The following is a 19,730-nucleotide window of genomic DNA, read 5'->3' as shown; positions in this document are numbered from 1 at the left end:
TTTTATTTTATTTTATTCTTTGAGTCCCAGTAGTTTAAGGTATGAATGGCACTCCTTTGAAGTATAAAGCAGGTACATAAAAGAACTAATATGTCAACACCAAATAACATGTATCAATGCCTCCTGACATTTTCCACATCACAGACAACATTGCACACTGGTTTGAAGACCAGGGACTGATCACTGCTGGGACTGACCGGGCATCTTGAAGGCTGAGGGAGGTCAAAATTTTGGCTCACCTGCAAGCTGTTAATTGAGAAGTGCTAACATAGCCTCCCTCCCAACTGGAAAGGTTTATAGCAGAGCAAAAAAACAAAACAAAAACAAAACAAAACAAACAAACAAACAAAAAAAACCCCATAGACTTTGGAGCCATGAAATATGGTTTAAATCATAACACTCATTAGGTCAGCTGCCAATGACTCTCTGAGCCTCAGTCACCTCACCTAGAAAATAAGCATATCTTCCTATCTTAGATACTACTGAGCACTTTCTCAAGCATTAAGTATTATATTGTAAAGACCCTAGCAACAAGGCTATACAACATCCTCAGGATTGATCACAATGCTCTGCTTGATAATGTATACCTGAAAACATGCTAGTTGTTGACCTTGACCCTGGAAGAACAGCTCAGGGGAAGGCAGTGGAGAAGGAAAGGGAAGACCTTGATGCCTCCTTGCAGTCACTACCCATCTGAATCACCTTCATTCAATTCTATCAACAACACCAGCTCTAATCACCTCCTTTATGAAGCCCTGGAGAGCAGATACTAAGGAAAAAAGTAAGAACATGTATCTGAAGTACCATCTGGGCTGATTTTAGGTAAATAAATAACTGACTTGGAGAAGGTTGATTGTCATTCTTTTATTACCAATTCAATTCTTGTTTATATTTTCTTAAGTTTTGAAATCATCTTTTACCTACATTTATCGAATTGTTTGAAATTGTTAAGAGTAAACAATATTAAAAGGTTCTATGTTGGCTGAAACCGGTTTGGCTCAGTGGTAGAGCGTCGGTCTGCAGACTGAAAGGTCCCAGGTTCAATTCCGGTCAGGGGCATGTACATTGGTTGCGGGCACATCCTCGGTAGGGGTTGTGCAGGAGGCAGCTGGTCAATGTTTCTCTCTCATAGACGTTTCTAACTCTCCCTCTCCCTTCCTCTCTGTAAAAAATCAATAAAATATATATATATTTTAAAAAAGGTTCCATGTTGATAGGCAAATAGATATCTGTTTGAATACCAAGGGAAAATTATTTTCCCAAAATACTGTCCGTGGTAAATCCAGGCAGGAAGAAGAGGGTGAATTAGGTATTGACATCTGAATCACTAAGATAATGGTAATTGTAATAAATACAACAATAAATATAATAAATAATGAAAATGCTTAGAGATTAAATTGATCAAGGATAGCCAAAATGGTATGTGGGGGTCCAAGCAATTTAAAAGCATGAAATCTAGAGGCTCATGATCATAAGGTTAATAAAATGGCCAAAGTGAGCCTGCTGTGAAGTTTGGGGGAAAATAACTAAGGCTATCTACATTTTCCAGGTTTCATTGTATATACTATGTCCCAGGCCTTGTGTCAAGCAGTTTATATGAATTATCTTGCTTGATTCTGACAAACCTTAATGATGTAGCTAGGTACTCTTGATCCCATCAGATATCAATGAGAAAGGTATGCCACAGTTTATCTGTTTACCTGTCAATGAACATTTGGGTTGTTTCCAATTTCTGGCTAGTCTGAACATATTTGTGTGAACTTATTTTTTATTTCTCTTATATAACTATCTAGGAGTAGGATTGTTGGGTGAAATGATGTCTATTTAACTTCATAAGAAACTTTCAAACTATTTTCCAAAGTGGCTGTAATATTTTACACTCTCACTGGCATAGATCGAGAGTGCCAGCTGTACCACCTCCTCACCAGCACTTGGTTTTGTGAGTCTTTTTGATTTTGCCATTCTGCTTGTGTATAGTGGTATCTCAATATGATTTTAATTTACATTTTCCTAACGACTAATGATATTTGGCATATTTTAGGTGCTTATTTGGCATTTTAACAGCTTTATTGAGGTATAATGGATATAAAAACTGCACATATTTAATGTATACACTTTGATGAATTTGAATGTATGAAAATCTCTGTGATACCATTACCCAATCATATATCCTACACCTTCCAGACTTTCTTCATGTCCTTTTGTTTTAGTGTTTGTAATAAGAATGCTTAACATGAGATCTACTCTTTCAATTTTTTCTTTTTCTTTATTTAATTTTTCTTTATTGATTAAGGTATTACATATGTGTCCTTATCCTCCCTCAGTGCCCTCCTCCCCAGTCCCCAAATCATGCCTTCACCCTCACCCCCTGTTGTCTGTGTCCACTGATTATGCTTATATGCACCCTTTCAAATTTTGAAGTGCATAATATGGTATTGTTAACTATAGGCACTATGCTGTACTCTGGAAACTACTTGCTACTTGTGTATGTTCTTTGGTGGAGTGTCTATGCAAATCTTTTATCTATTTAAAAACTGATTACTTATCTTCTTACTATTTTGTTTTAAGAGTCCTTTAAATGTTCTCTGCCAGGTATTGGCAAACTTTTTCCAAAAGGGCTGGATTGTAAATATTTTATGCTTGTGGGCCATTAGGTCTAGATTGTAATTAGCTAACTCTGACATTTTAGCTGTAATGAAGCTGTACATAGATAGTAAAACTTGACTTACAAAAATAGGTTGCTATAATTTGCTGACTTGTGTTCTAGATAAAATCATTTAGGAGATACTTGTTGGCAAATATTTTAATCCAGTCTGTAGTCTTCCTTTTCATTTTGTTAACAGTATCTTTTGAAGAATAAAAGTTTTTTGTTTTTACGAAGTCAAGTTTATCAATGTTTTATTTGCTGGATTGTGCTTCTGTGTCTTATCTAAAAAAATATTTGCGCAGTTCAGCCACCCACCTGCCAGGACAGGTTTGCTACCTGATCCTGCTGTGATCCATAGGCCCCACAATCAAAATTGAAAAAAATGGTTGACCTTGCCCAGCTAATAGAAAATGAAGTATTCATGGCTTTTGCCTCCTATGCTACTATTGTTCTTTCAAAAATGATGTTTATGATTACTACAACTGCATTCTGTGGAATAACAAAAAAGGTTTTTGCTAACCCAGAAGACTATACAAGCTTTGGCAAAGGAGAAAATGCCAAGAAGTACCTTTGGGTTGATGACAGAGTAGCACATATTCGAAGGGCCCAACTGAATGACCTTGAAAATATTGTGCCATTTCTTGGGATTGGCCTTCTCTATTCTTTAAATGGTCCAGATCTCTCTACAGCTATCCTGCACTTCAGACTCTTTGTTGGAGCATAGATCTACCACATAATTTCATATTTGTTCCCCCTCCCCAGCCAAATCATGCTTTGGCTTTTTTTGTTGGATATGGAGTTACATTGTCAATGGCTTACAGATTGCTGAAGACCAGATTGTACCTATATGGAGAATTATACAACTCATTACCCTGTTATTTTCTAAGAATTCTGTATTTCCAATTTATAATAAAACTTTTAAAGATTTTAGGTGGGAGGGAGGAAAGAAATTAAGATGGGGGAAACCTAGACTGAATCTTAACATCATCAGTGTGCTTTAATCTTGTGTTATATTTGTACTAGAAATTTAATTCTTAAATATGTTATCTTATTCTAAAAGTACTTGGTTATATATTTTGATTATAATTTGTAACATTCCTTCACCATTTCATATTTTAAACCTATAAAAAGAGTGAGTGCATGTATGAGAAACCTATTTCAATATTTTTGAAATGGACATATGAAATAAAGAATAAAAAAATAAAAATATAAAGAAATAAATATTTGCTAACCTAAGACATAAAGATTCACTTTTGTTTTTTTCCTTATGGTTTTTTCTAAAAGTTTTATAGTTTAGGTTTATGATTCATTTGATCATATTAGGCCTATGATCTATTGATCATATTTTTATTAATATTTTGCATGTATATTGTAAGATATTAATATAAGGCAATGTTATTTTAAGACACTTAATTTGTGTTTGTGTTTTAAGGTAATAGTCAAGGTTCTTGTTTGCATATGAATATCCCATTGTTTCAACACCATTTATTGAAAAGACTGAAAATTCCACATTGAATTGCTTTGACATATGTTGTCAGTTTGGCGGGGTGAGGGTGGAAAGAGATCAACCAGAGGACTTGCATGCATGCATAGAAGCATTACCAATGGACACAGTCACTAGGAGGTGAGGGCATTTGCTAGGGGGTGGCCAGAGAGAGGTCAATGAAGGAAAAATAATAATATTGTCATAGCTATGTACGGCTCGGGGTACTTGAAATATTAGGGGGACCACTCTGTAAAGTATATGATTGTCTAACCACTATATTGTGCACTTGAAACTAATACAAAATAATATTGAATGTGAGCTATAATGGAAAAATATAGAAAATTATATGTTATATGATTTTCATCATGATAATAAAAAAAGAAAAAAAAGTATTGCTAAGAGAAGTATTTGAGATTTTGCTGCCTATATTTTCTTCTATGATATTTGTGGAATTGGGTCTTATGTTTAAATCTATAATTCATTTTGAGTTTGTTCTTATATATGGTGTTAGAAGATGGTCTCATTTCATATTTCTGCATATATCTGTCCAATTTTTCTAACAGCATTTATTGATTAGATGTCTTTAACCCATTATATGTTTTTGCCTCTTTTATCAAGTATTAATTGACCATACGAGCATGGGTTTATTTTGGGGCTCTCAGTTCTGTTTCATTGATCTATATGTTATATTTTATGACAGTACCATGCTTTTTTAATTTTTATTACTATGCCATTGTAGTATAGTTTGATATCAGGTAGCATGATTCCTCCAACTTTGTTCTTCTTTATCAACATTGCTGTGCTTATTCAATGACTATTGTGTTTCCATAAATTTTTGGATTATTTGTTCTAGTTCTGTGAAATATATCATTGGTAATTTGATAGTAATTGTGTTGAATCTATTGATTGCTTTGGGTAGTGTGAACATTTTAATGATGTTAATTCTTCCTATCCATGAGGATGGTATATATGATACTATTTATCTGTATCTTCAATTTCTCTCTTCATTGTTTTTAAAAAAAATATTTTATTGATTTTTTACAGAGAGAAAGGGAGAGAGATAGAGAGCTAGAAATGTTGATGAGAGAGAAACATTGACCAGCTGCCTTTTGCACACCCCCTACCGGGGATGTGCCCACAACCAATGTACATGCCCTTGACCGGAATCGAACCTGGGACCTTTCAGTCCGCAGACCGATGCTCTACCGCTGAGCCAAACCGGCTTCGGCTCTCTCTTCAGTGTTTTATAATTTTCCAAGTACAGGTCTTTTATATCCTTGGTTCAATTTATTTCTAGGGTTGTTTTTTATTTTATTTTTTTAATGTAATTATAAATGGGATTGTTTTTTAGTTTTTCTTTCTGATACTTCATTATCAGTGTATAAAAATGCAGCAATTTCTGAATAATTATTTTGTGTCCTGAAACTTTACTGAATTTATTTTTCAGTTGCAGTAGTTTTTTGGTGGAATCTTTAGGGTTCTTTAGATACAGTGTTATGACATAAGCTGGACAAGTTTTTAATAGAAAATGCAAAGCACAAAAGGCTATACTGAATTACAATATATATTTTTTATAGAAAAATAGGATCATTAAGTTTTCACTAATATAGTTAAATTATAAATTGTGGTCAGAGAAGCATGCAAAACATTTTACCACATTACATTCTTCTTGGTCATAACCATTGGATTTGCTTGAGTATATAGTAGATAACACTGCAGGTTTAAGGCCTTTTGTCACCCATGGAAGATCTACTCTGGGCAAGTGTTTATGGTTAGGCAGGGCACCTTCCTAACTAGCTGCTTTGTTCAGAGCATTCAGAAATTTCTCTGTGGCATCGAATACATGAAACCATTTGTGTGCCTTGGGTTCTGAAGTCTCAAGGCAGTGTTAGTCTCTGTCATCAATCTATTGAATTCCTGCAATCTTTTTTTTTTTTTTTATCATCCTGAGAACACTGAGATACATGATATATTTCACATCCTGTTCATGTCTTCTTCTGCTCGTGTAAGTTGAGAAAAATTAGAGAGGGACTCATAGACCACCGCAGTAGTTTTATTGCTCTGAGAAGTTTCTTGTTTTTCTCATTAGTACTAGTATGTCCTAGGAAAACACCTACTAATATACACAGCCAAAAGGCAGAAGAGTAGAGAGTTAACATAAGAGTAGTATTGGTCAAGTAGCCATAGGATCTTTGCAGGAAGCAGCAGGTTTTAAGGTTAAAACATTTTCTTCAGGGCTGCTCAGCCTGAAATGCTTTACTTTTTTTTTTTTTTTTTTTAACTACTAACCTGCTTTTAACATTCTATTAATCATTTAAGGATAAGTTAGAAAGAACTCTTCACATTTGCAGAGTTAGCATTACTACTGTGTGCATTCATCAACTATAACTACTTTCATAGCTCAATTGTCAATTTGTATCAAGGCCTATGTCTAACAATCACATGCACAAATCAAGAAACAATTCTCATTTACATATTTAACCAGCACACTTTTAACTAACAGAGAATGGCCTGGAAATGCCCATGCAGTAATTTGGAAAATGCTGAGGCAAGAACTGGAATTGATTATACTGTGAGACTAGTGTGTAGCAGCAAGCCACTTAGTCAGCTGGTATACCTCATTGCATTCTAGTGGGGTTTGCTGTCCTCTGTGCCTAAGCCTCTGGGTAGAAATTCTGCTAAAGTGAAACAAACACTTTAGTTCTTTGTAAAAATATCACCCCAATAAAGTCAACTGCTTGTGCTGGTAAAGATAAGGAGGAGTTAGAAATTGCTCCAAAACTAGAGACCGTAGGTTAGGGTCAACAAAACGTGGAATTTGTCCCACACCTTTTTATCTCAAGCCCATGGCAGACATTGCAAGTTGACCATTCATTCTTTCCTGCTAAGTTTAGCCCCTGCCTCACCATTTTTTGAAGCCTAATTCACTATGCAGTTCCACCAATACATTGGAGTAGACACTTAAAACACTAGTTAACTATTATTGTCTTAGTCCAAAGTGATTTTTCTCAAATCACCTTTCATCTTTGTTTTCAATGACTCAAATCAGTATTTTTGGCCTCACCATGAACGTTTCCTTATTGGGAGCTATATTTTGATGGCTCACACTTTTCAATTAATTTTTGTAATTTATAAAACATTACAACTGCTGTTATAGTTTAACTACTAAATTCTGATGGTTGGCATATACAAACTCCTCTGGGTACAGACATGGTCATTTGTGATTGGGCAATACAGAATTCTTATCAGTTGAATTTTCTGATGTCCAAATCAGGCTTGCTCACTGAGTTGTAGCTTTGAAGAACACTCTCACAGTAGTGCTGTTTCATGTGTTTTATAGTATATAAAAGGTTTTTTTTTTCTTTCTATGAATATGTGACAATCTTTAGCTCAATTCTTATTAACACAATGCCTCAAAACATGTTCCCTTTTAAAAGTTGTTGGAAATATATGCTAACTGATGTATAGTTTGTTAAGTTGCACTTAAATAAATGAACTGGCATCTTGTTCACATAGAGATCATCATTATAATTTAGTCTAAGGATTGCAGTTTTTCAAGATTCCTGTACCTGTGAGGCAGTGGGTGAAGCTCTTCATCTTATGATGTCTGTGACTATTGTCAAGGTCAAAGAAATGAAGGTTCTCAGTTGAATTCAATCTTCATATTTAATTTTCCCCAGATGATTTCTAGCTATCATTCTGCTCTTGACTAGTAAGTTTACCATATACACTCTATGGAACAAAAATAATGACATAAAATTTCAGTGTGTGCTTTGGTTAGGTCTAAAATGGCTCAGCAGGTAAGACAAAACTTTAGTGAATAATAACCCAGCAGTTATCTCAGTGATCATAGATATACTTAAGAAAGTGGAAGGAGTTTTCTTGCAAATCACACTTAAAGTCAGAAGGCTTAACTTAAAGCATTAGCAGTTAAAGGCTCATCTGGCATGGTTGAACCACACTTTTGTGGGGTAAATAATGTTTGGAATTGTTCATGTATTACAGGATTAGCCAAAGTCTCCAGACAGAGCCCTATGAATGGCAAAAATCTACTACTTTGAGTATTAAACAGTATGCTATCTCTTTAACAAATGAAATGAAATATGAAAATCTTCTATCTCTTTCAACATGTTTGAAAAAAACATTCTGTGTTGGGCACTATCAATTAAGGTAAAACAAAATTTTTTTTGTAGCACATGTGACTAAGATGTGTTATTTTATGAGTACTTCTTCCTGCTGTAATACACTTCATTCAAGAGAGATTTATTGAGCATGTTTTATGTATCAGGCATTGTGGTAGGTGCTGGTGATATAATAGTGCAAGAAAAAAGATTTTGTGATTATTTGAACACAGGTGAATGAAGGAAAGGAAACAGTGCTATACATAAGTAACAGCAGGACATGACCAGGTATAAGTGATCAGGAAAAGCCTTTAGTTGACATCAGAAGGAGGATAAATGGAATAAAATAGCTGAGTAGGGAGAACATTTCATGGAGAATGAGCAGCAAGAGCTAAAGCCCAGTCGAAGAAAGGTGTATGGGACCAAAAAAGGTTGGTAGGGAAAACCAATGCAGGCATTGTGACTAAGTGCAGGGAGCATAGAGGAGAGAAGTGTGAGAAGAGGCTAGGATGTGGGCAGGTCCTGAGCCAGGCAGGGCCACATCAGACATACCAAGAATTGTAGTATTTGTTTTCAAAGCCACAGGAAGTCATTAAAACTTAAGCAAGCTGTGAGAATCTCATCCAGCTTCCATGGTGAAAGGAGGTTAGGGGGGAGCAAGACTATATGGAAAAAGAGTACTAGGGAAGCAGTTATGAAAAACCGGAGAAGAAGTAATGCCAACTTTGGCTAGGATGATTCAAAATATGTGGCCATTGTGGTTCATTTGGTTGGGCATCATCACATGCATTGAAAAGGTCATGGGTTGGATTCCTGGTCAGTACATATACCTGTGTTTTGAGCTCCATCGCAGGTAGGGGATGTGCAGGAGGCAGCAGATTGACATTCCTCTCTCTCTCTTTTCTTCTCCCTTCCTCTCCCTCTAAAAACAATCAATTAAAAAATGCAAAACATATTAAGTCGTCATCAATATCTTCTCTGAGTTAAGGAAAAATAAAGTCCCTGTAAAAATATAATCTGGGAGGCAGATGGCCATTTAGCTCTCAGACAAAAACCACACAGAGGAAGGTTTGGCAGACTCATTCTGGAACAGAGGGAGATTCCAGAGAATGGCTCCTAGGCTACCAAATAGTAGCACTCAGAATACTTATTTGGAGGTGTGGTTGGCCAGGCGGGGTAGCTGAACCTTGGCATCTGGAAAGTAGCTGAGGATCCTCAGGCCTCACACCTGGCAGTGCTAATTGGATGCTAATTAGAACAAAAGAAAAGATAAAGAGGCCCAGAGAGCCAGCACCATCTCTTCTCTATGTTGCTCAGTCTATGCTTTGTCGTGTGTCTTATGAATTCATGGAGATACTTTTAAAAATCATAATGATGGAGAATAGAGCTAGAAGGAATGTGAGAAATCACCTAATGTAGAGGTACTCAAAATGGGTTCAGAGACTTCTGTGTTCGGGGAGATGAAGTAGATACAATTATCATACTTTTCCCTATTTCTCCTGGTAAGTACAACTAAATACCTGCACATTTTATATAACAAAAACGTAAGACTGATTCTGAAGGATGGAAAAAACTGGCAGACTAGCTGGGATCTCAGGACCTGGGAATGGACATGAGGAGTTCCTGAGATTTCTTTTAGTTGCATAAATAGACTTTAGCTGAAGACATTGGCAATGCAGAAACACCAATAGTTACAGACAAAAAAGGAAAATAAAATTCAGACATTAATAATTATACTCTGGCCAAACTATGGTTTCTGGACCAGCAGCATCACCATGATAAAATGCAAATTCCTGAGCCCCATCCCAAATCCACTGAGTCATAACCTTGGGGGTGGACTTCAACAATCTGTGTTTTAACAAGTCCTCCAGGCAATTCTGATGCATGCTAAAGTTTGAAATCCAATGCCATGGTACAGCTGGTCTTTCTTCTGGTGAGGAAAGTCAAGGCCAGGGTAGGTTGATTTGCCCCAGATTGCAGCTGTAGCGAGTCCAGCTCTTGTTCTAGAATGGCCCAGAATGCCTCTTCTAGAACTAAAATCTAAGGAGAGTAGAGAAATTTTAAATGCACATTTAAATTAAGTGTTAATGTGTGTATTATTAAGTGCTTGGCACTCAACTATATAAATATATGTTGAGTTTTGAACAAAAATTGTCACTCTGATTCAGCTATAGCTTTAGAAAGAATGCAAAAGAAAAAGGATCTGTTGGAAACCTCAAAGTGGCATCTGTGAAAGCATCCACAGCCTCTGTAAAACCTGTCCCACTGGAGACGGCTGCTGCATAGAAAGGAATAACATGATATTCTTTCATATTCCTGGCCTCTTTTCCCCCCTCAACCTACAAGAGGCTTTGTAAATACCTGACCTCATATCATGCAAGCATTTCTTGACTCTATTACCTTCTCCTGATGAAGGAGTAGGGAAAGCCTTTTCTCCAGGTTAGTTAGAGCATGGCTTTTTACCAACAGAGCAGTTAATAATTGTTCCTCTTTTGAGTCTTAGCCCTAGACCATGAATTATTGCATTTACATCATTAAAACTTTGGGTTTGGGACTAGAATAAAATCTCTATATAAAAGCCAGCAACTGGAACGACTGGTGGCTATGACGTGCACTGTGGCAGCCAATCAGCTGGGCCCTGATTGGCCCCCAATACCCTGATTGGGGGAAGGGGTGGCCAGCCAACAACCCACAGCTCTTCTGATAATGTGCCCCCATTAGGGCAGGCCAGTCAGACCCCACCCACGCATGCACACATTTGTGTACTGGGCCTCTAGTAAAACATGAATGTCTGATGTTTGGAAAATAGACATTTTTGTATTTCCTTAATGTTTATTTTGATGATTCTTATGATTGCCTGGAGATTCAGTGGGTTTTAAAAATTTATTTTAAAAGTCGTGGCTGCTAGGATGGACTAATGGAGGCCAAATATGAATTCATAGTGTGTTTTTACAAGTAGGCTTTTAATAACTCTCTCTGTGCAATGCCTTATGTGTGAGGTAAAGGTAAGGGTGACTGTAATTATGGTAGCACAATTAGGCATTTTGACCTTGCAAATGCACAGGGAACCTGAGGATACTATTGAGTTTGTCCGTTCCTGCAATCTCCCATTTTATGTTTTGTAAAGCTAGTTGTAAACAGCACTAAATCTTTGCTTTAAAGATTTTCCAAGCCACTGAGTCCAACAGATGGAGGTATGATAACTGGGTATCTGAAAAGTCTACGGAAACTGATTCTGATTATCATCACCAAAGCCAGGAGATACAAAATTTACCAGAACTGGAACCAGTGCCTAGGAGGTGCAGGCTCAAGGTGAGATGCTGTCTGAGATGAACAAATCTACAAACTCCACCATCTGCCTTATGCATGTTCATTGCAGTGTTCCATTCTCCATTCATCTCATAAACCTAAAGGAACTGGATGTTATTTAGAGCAGTGGTTCTCAAAGTGTGGTATCTGGACCAGCACCCTCAGCATCGCTTGGGAATGTGTTAGAAATGGAAATTCCAGGGTTCCATTCCAGACCTTCCCAACCAGAAACTGTAGGGATGGTGCCCAGCAATGATTTCACCTCCTGGTGATTCTAAGGTACACTAGAGTTTGAGAAGTACTAGACAGAGTGATTTAATAGAAGACATGTCTTTTCAAAAGGACACAGTGTCTCACTGCTGATGTGGAAAATCTGATTAGGAAATAAGAGTGACTATGTTAAAGGCAAAAAAGAAGCCTTAAGAACTAGAAAGATAAAGCCAATGCTCTCTTGCTGGATTTAAGGAATTCAAGGAATCAAAGAGACTATATGTCTTCTTAAGAACAAGAAAGCAGAGAACCACTAGGTCTTGTATACATATGAACTTAATTCATCTAGTCACTCTCATATATTCTTTGCCTTTAACGTTCTCTAGATTATTTGCAGTTAGCAAGTTTTGTACATCCTGTTAGTGAACTTGACAGCAAAAGTGATAGACATCTCCACCTCTTTAAACCTTTCTCCTTGCTGTGAGTGGGAAGTAGAAGATACAGCTTGTACATATGTTGTTTTTAGACATCTGAGTGTCACAGAAAAATGCCTACCCAAGTTTATTACATGAGTGACATAGGAGCCCCCTGGGAAGTCTTTTGTTTTAAAGGAAGAGAGAATTAGATTAGGTTGACCCAGTAGCCAATATTGAATAAACGGTGAGATCCTGCTCTGGAAACCATTCAGATTTGCCTCTTGACTAGTAGTTCTGTGGAAGGAGGGTGGGTTGTAGGTAAAAATGGAAAGTTGCTTCACATGAACAGCTCAGAGATCTTGGGGGCATAAGCAGCATGGCTCAGGTGCCTGCAAAGGAAAGTACAACTCAATTGGGAGAGAATCCACCCTCACTATTGTGTAAGGGAAATGGCTTTTACTTTAGGGCATTCATGATTTCAGAAAACACAGTCAAATGTTTTCTGATTTCTCAGCAGCATGGGAGTCAGCTGAGGCTCCATAGAGCCAGCTGATGCCAATCCCGGCCGCTGCCTGAATGACCTCGGCGGTAGGCTGAGAACACCAGCATTATAAAGAAGGTATAACATAGAGGAGGATTGACATTTCTTTCCATATCTCCTTGGTTGTATTCTCTTGCCATTTTAAGCTGTGTTTATGGATGTAGGGAGAGTTTGGGCGGCATACAGGACAAAGTTTGTTTGTACCTTTATTTCCTGTGTCACAGTGTAACACCTAGGCCACAATTCAGTATACATAATGGATGTTCAAGTAATTACACTGATTGAGAGAATTAGGAAAGCAAACCTTTTAAGAGTGATTTGATGATTACCAAAAAACAAAACAAAACAAAACAAAAAATGTGGCTTGCCTGTGAATTTTAAACAAGCTGTAGTTAAATATATCCAACTTACAGAAAAGACTCAAAAACCATTACAGTTAGGAGGAACAACGATGCACATATTTGTTCTACTGGGTGCTGCCTGTTTTCCACGTAGGATTTCTGCTTGAAAATCCTGCTAAGACCTAGGCCTTGTTATGACCACCAGTGGGTGGCTGAGCTCCTTGAACTTGCCTTGACCTTCTACTACTGCCTTCCCCAGCCCTTCTGTGCTCCCTGCACTCTGCTCACACCACCTCCATCCTTCGTCTTCCTCTCACTGGTGAGGGTCCTGCTGTTAGGTGGCTTTTTCAGAAGTAGCTGCTGCCTTCCTGATGACAAATATGGTGTGATGCTTGTGTTTCTTGGTTTTCTTTTTTTTTTTTTTTTGCATTGGCATAGACCTTGGGGAACAGCAAGTGCCTGACTCTCTGCTCTACTTGCTTTGTTCTTGCTACCCCTCTGCTGCCCTCATCCAAGTTCACTTCTATTAGATTTAGTATCCATGCCAGCCGCACCATGCTTTCTGGTGAGCACACTTCTGACCCTTCCCTGCTACCACATTTTATGAAATGATACTAAAAAATGTGCACATATTGAGTATGCTGAGTAGGATGAAAGTATTGCATTTCAAACCAAACATTAGCAATGTTCTTAAGAGTGGTCTGTGGACCACCTGCATCAGAATCATCTGGGAGCAAATTAGCAAGGCGAATTCCTTTGTCCGACCTTCAGCTTCTAGTTTTTGATTTTGTAAGTCTAAGTGCAATAAAAAAAAAAAATCCATCCAGTTTGAGAGACACTGCTTTATATATGGTCATTAATCTTGGCTGAAAGTCTCAGAGTGGAGGTGAGGGGTAGGAGGGTGGAGAGATTCTCTTGAAAAATACAACACACTTGTGAGTCCTACTCACCAGAAGTAAATGTGAATTTCCAAATGTAAGGGCTAGGCCCATGGTCAGTAAACTGTGGCTTGCAGAGCCACATGACGCTCTTTGGCCCCTTGAATGTGGCTCTTCCACAAAATACCATATGTGGGCACGCACATACAGTGCGATTGAAATTTTGTGGCCCATGCGCAGAAGCCGATTTTTGGCCTGGGCGAGTCTATTTTGAAGAAGTGGCGTTAGAACACTCAAGGGACCAAAGAGTCACATGTGGCTCAAGAGCCCCGGTTTGCCAACCACTGGCCTAGATGATTCAATATATGAAGTTCAAAAATCTGTAATGTGAAAACTGTTTTAACATAGTTCCCCTTAACCATGTGGTTTAAAACCTTCTGGTTATGTCATGTAGGCTATGTCAATAATATATTTATTCTCTTCTGTGTTTTGCTATGGCATTATCTCACGTGTGTGTGTGTGTGTGTGTGTGTGTCTTTTTTTCTGATTAAGTAAATAACAGGAAAAAGAGAAAACTAGCTTTGCAAGCTGGTGGTACACAGCTGAAATTATTCTAGCATGCATGCTTTATTACATCTACACAATGTTTTTAAAAAGATTTAAACCAATAGTTAAAAGTTGAGATATTTTCACATAAGAATTCAGACTTGCCACAATGAGGGGAAAATCAGAAGTTTCAACAACATTGGAGCCATAATCTCTAGGAATGCTGGGTAGTAGCAGCTCCTTGAAGGGGAGGGTGTTGGTGGTGGTTTGTGCCCAGCCTCCAATCTGTCTGACAAGCCCTCCTTGACCCCTTATGCTTGGGCCCTCAGGTATTTGTATTTGTGACCTTTAGGATAAAGGAATGGACATAATCAACATGTGAGCACCTTACTAAGTGTCAGGAGCTCTAGCATAAATGCTTTTTTTTTTTTACACAAACCTTATGAAATATGCATTATTCTCTTAATAGGGAATTCCAAGACTAGGCTGGGTTGGACTGAAGTTCTTGGTCAGAATTCCAACCCAACTCTCTATGCTGCCAAAGTTTCTCCAGATCCTCATGCTTATAGAAACTGTAGGAATTTTGGCTGGGTTCCATACCTCTTGGATTAGAGATGGAACTTTTTGGGACACCTGTTTAGTATTTTGCATTCAATTAAGGCTTCATCACCTGGATGAAGGGAATTTAGAAATCAGTAAATTTGGTGAGGACTTCAGTCTAATTAGCTTCAACTATAAAGACAGAAGCTTTTGGGGCAATTTAAGACAGATTTGCAATCTTATTAAGTGAATGCAATCATGTATGTAACCTGAACATTTCAAGGAGCTTAATAATGACTTCTCAGGCTCCTCAGGGAACTGAACAGGGGTGTGGTGTGGGGGGGAGACATTTGTTCAATGCGGTTAGGTATCTGAGGAGTTTTTGTAACATACATTCTTGAGTGCACTCTGGGGAAGTGAGGCATCATGCCCACCACTTGATAGCAGTCACTTCAGCTCTGGTGGCAAAGTACCACATTTTTAGTATAGTTTTCAACTGATGTGATAAATATTTTATCAGTTAGTTAATTAAATAGCATTTTATATTCTTTCAATGACATCTTGGGGCCAGAATTATTCCTTTCTATATGCATCTCAAGTAATGAGGTATTAGTGGAAAAAATGATCTTTCTGCATACCTTTCATCACTTGCCTGCACTTGTTTTCTTACCCAGAGTCCTTCAGGTATGAAAATGGGTTGACAAGAAGACAAGTGGAAAACCGTTCTCAAGATGTGGATTGGCAAGTTAGGGGAAGGTAGAAACAATAAAAAGGAACTGAAAGACATTAAACAATTTAAAGTTAATAGCTACCAGGATAAAACAACATTTGGAGTTTAATGAGACTATGATCAGTGAATATTTGCCTTTGTATTCTTACAGTTTCTGTTGTGTGGTCAGCAGCTGTGTCTTTTAATATATTGTCTACCTCAATCCTCATTGGTTTTAGGGTACCTGAGCCTAACCTTTAGGATAGTAGGTCTTCAGGATCTATCAATATATCTGATAGAACTGGTATAGACCAGATAGATGCTTCCCTCCTCTATCACTTGGAGAGGCCCTGGGAAACCTGGACTGAAGATTATCTTGTGTTTTATTGGCAAGAATTGATTCTTTCGCTTTAGTTCTGACCAGCACATTGCAGGAACTACCAAAGTCAGATCCAAGATGAAGGAAAAATTGGCTATCTTAATTCTCAAGGTGGCCCAGACCACTGAAAGGAAGATAAGCTAAGTGGGCTGTGTGCTCATATGAGGGCTTATTTATTTTGGTCTGGTCCAAGATTTCTGTGTCAGCCTTTTGTTCATAGCCTGGGTAGATTCTTCAGTGCTGGGAACCATCTCTCTTAAGGTGGGTATGGAGGCTGTAGATTCTGTCCCAGATCTTGACACTTCCCCCACCGGGGCCTCTGGAGCTTTAGCAGACAGCAGTACAGAGTTGACTTGGGTCATGAATAGAGCTCAGTATAATTAAGTTAAAATGAAAATTAAAAATGTAAATTTGATTGGTAAAGACATAAGGAGCAACCTTGTGTTGTAGGGGTATTGTATTTTTAAACGGGAATCCTGCAGGCTGACTCACTGCTCAGGAGATGATGAAGGAGAACTCACAGCCTCAGACTTAGAGTTGTTTTTGATCACATTTCTAATTCTCATTGGGAAAAGGAAGGATGATGCCTGCTTGGATAAGTACTTCTGGAAGTTTTCTGACCATGATTTATATATGGCCACATCCAAGTTTGCCCTAAATATCAGTCAGGTGTAAGATGTGGGCATAGCATACATAGCTGTGGAAATAGAGACAGTTGAATGTAGTAGCAGAAAGGGTTACACTAACCAGTAATTAATCTGTGTTCGTGATTTTAACATATTTTGTAGAATAATAACATATCTCAGAGCTTCAGACATTACTCCAGTCTGGTTCTGCACTCTGCCAAGGCTTTAAATCCCCTTCTCCACCTTTCTGGTCTTTTTGAAAAAAGCTGGAGGGAAGCAGGAAGAAATGAAACCTCAGGAGGGGAGACTAAAAGTGAGAGGACATGATTTAAAATTTTTACTTTTAAGTCTGATTTATTGATCTCTGTGTGTTTGGTATAGATAAGCTGGAGATATGAAAGCACACACACAACATCACCTCATATTATTTTGTCCCATAACAATGTCTTTGGGTTAACATTAGAAATTACGAGTGATTGCTGGCGGGTTATTTTGGTCACTCATCCTGCTCTTCCAAAGGAAAGACATAAAAGGAATGACCAGCCTGTTCATTACATTTCTCTTTGAAAAATACCTTTGTTCTTCCATGATTGCTTTATAGACCTTTTCTTTCAAGTGATGTGAAGTAGAACTAACATGAACTTGATGTCAGTACACCTGTCATGTCTCCACCATTAACTAAAACTTTGAAATGTATCTTTAAGAAGTTATTAGGCCCCAGCCTGGGGACTCGGTGGAGCATCATCCCATGCACCAGAAGATTCCATCCAGGTCGGGGCGAGTATGGGAGGCAACCGATGGATGTTTCTCTCATATTAATCTCTCTCTTTTTCTCTCTGTAAACATATCCTTGGGTGACAATAAAGAAATTACTGAACAATAGCTCTGAAATTTTCTCAGAACTATGTGAAGAATAGTTTTATAATAGAAATGGATTTTATAATTAACAAAGATATTTACATTCTTTTCAATAAAATGTATTCTAGCACCTTGACAAATTATTATCCAATTCTATAGAAATATGGCATTAATGAAGAAATAAAAAAGTAAACATCACCATCAGCTTAATTCAAAATAATCAATATTCTTTTGAAACTAATGGGATTAAATATAATAGGTGTGAACAGGTTGTTTCTTTACCTTTCTAGTCTAAATTTTAGATGGCTGACAATAATTCATGGTGCTTATTTTTGAAATCATACTGCATGCAATGTGTCCAACATAATATGACCATTTTCTAAGTGAAATGTCCACTGTTGGAAATTACATCTTGGTAGGCAAATTAAATTTTAAAACTGATTGGCTTAATATGAAGAAAATACAAACTTGTGATATTTCCAATGTTTCTGCATTTTAAAATGGGCCTCTTAAAAATGAGTTTCTACAGTATTAGAAAGAGTTGGGTGAAGTGAGGAGAAATAGATGTATTGGGGGAAAATTCAAGGTGACCTTTTATAAAAAAAATAGAATTGCCCTACTTTGGTTCAAATACTAAAACTTTTTCATGCCCTGGACCTTGCTTTGTGGATGGCGACACAGAATGGTTCTGGTTCAGTTAGTGTGCTGCTAGAGTGAATTATGAGAAGCCCAGGCATGATTTAGTGAGTTGGAGCTGCTGCTTTGAGTTCTGAAAATGGTGAATGTGGTTGAAAAATCAGGAATAATCACAAAAAATGGCCCCATAAATCTTAAACACTTCACTGGAAAAGCATGTCCTGAAAATAATGCTTACCACATATTAGTGTTTTGTGTTGAGGAAGCAGAGGTTCCTTGGGTTGTTGAATGGAGCCAATTTTGTAAGCTCTGCTGGCAAATAATTCATGACCAATTGTACTTTGTCTAAAATAACAGACACTAGGATAATATGGATAAATGGGATGCCATCTTTAATTTATAGTTTTAGTATTTGATGATGATGGCCATAGTTAGCTTTATAATAGTGATGGTTGTGGGAGAAAGGTGTTAGAGAGAATTTGAAAGAGCTAGCATGAGAGAAATGCACCTGACATTTTGTGTGAAACAAATGCTTAGATTTAGGGCATGACCCTGTGGCTAAAAATCATCCCATGTAGAGTTCACTGACATGGACAGGATTTAAAACAATTTACTTGATTGATTTTCAAATTAACCAACCTAGAGACCTTCATGTTCACAGCTATTTTTAAATGAACAATTTAGAATTAACAGAAAAAAGTCTTCTTTATACTTCTTAATTCCTTTAAAAAGTAAAAATAATAACATGCTTTCCACAGAAGCTAACAACTTCAATTATTGCTTCCTTAAAAGCTTTTTCTGACTTGCTTGTTAAGACACTCTCCCTTATATACTCTCACAGAATCAGGTCTATGTACACCTTTCTTAAGTGATTATTTTATTGGTTTCTGGTGAAATATCTTTGACTGATATTGTGGATATGTTTTTGTTTCTTTTAATCTCATAATCCAGATAGGGAAGAAAAAGAAAAAAAAAGAAGACATTATAACTATTTTGGTAAAGGGGATGAAAATATATAGGGAAATGATTATACAGATGACAGAAGAGTGGAGAAACCAAAGAAAGGATGAGGAACTTTACCAGTGATTAGAAACAGCAGGAAGACCTTGGGCTGGAGGGATAAGGAAAGGGGGTTATTATCAGAGACCAGAAGTTGGGCTCTTAGATAGAGGCTAGAGGCATGATGGCATAAACACCACAAAGGGAAGGACTATCCCTAGCAGGAGCTGCAAACAATGAAGGGGCATAGCTGCTGTCAGATACTGCCAGACAAAGAAATTCCGTCTTTTCTGCTCTCTTTCCACATTAGAATCTTTAACCACTACCTCCCTTTGGTCACATCACACTCAACTGGAAACCAGAGGAGAAAAGAATCTATTGTTGTAATTCATACATTTATTCCTCTTTAGGAATGCAAGGTAAAGAATGGGCACTTGATCAAGAGGGCAAAGGGAATCTATGCAGTGCAGAGGGGAAATAGTTAACAG

At 37.5% G+C, this 19,730-nt stretch overlaps 1 pseudogene; it reads left to right on the top strand.

Annotated features, from left to right (window-relative positions):
* Nucleotides 1-2,967: 2,967 nt before the first annotated feature.
* On the top strand, nucleotides 2,968-3,854 carry LOC118732116 (annotated as a pseudogene).
* Nucleotides 3,855-19,730: the final 15,876 nt, after the last annotated feature.

Source organism: Pipistrellus kuhlii, unplaced genomic scaffold (genome assembly GCF_014108245.1).
Source record: "Pipistrellus kuhlii isolate mPipKuh1 unplaced genomic scaffold, mPipKuh1.p scaffold_m20_p_1, whole genome shotgun sequence".
Classification (NCBI taxonomy): Eukaryota; Metazoa; Chordata; class Mammalia; order Chiroptera; family Vespertilionidae; genus Pipistrellus; species Pipistrellus kuhlii.
This window is presented reverse-complemented; position numbering and strand designations above follow the sequence as displayed.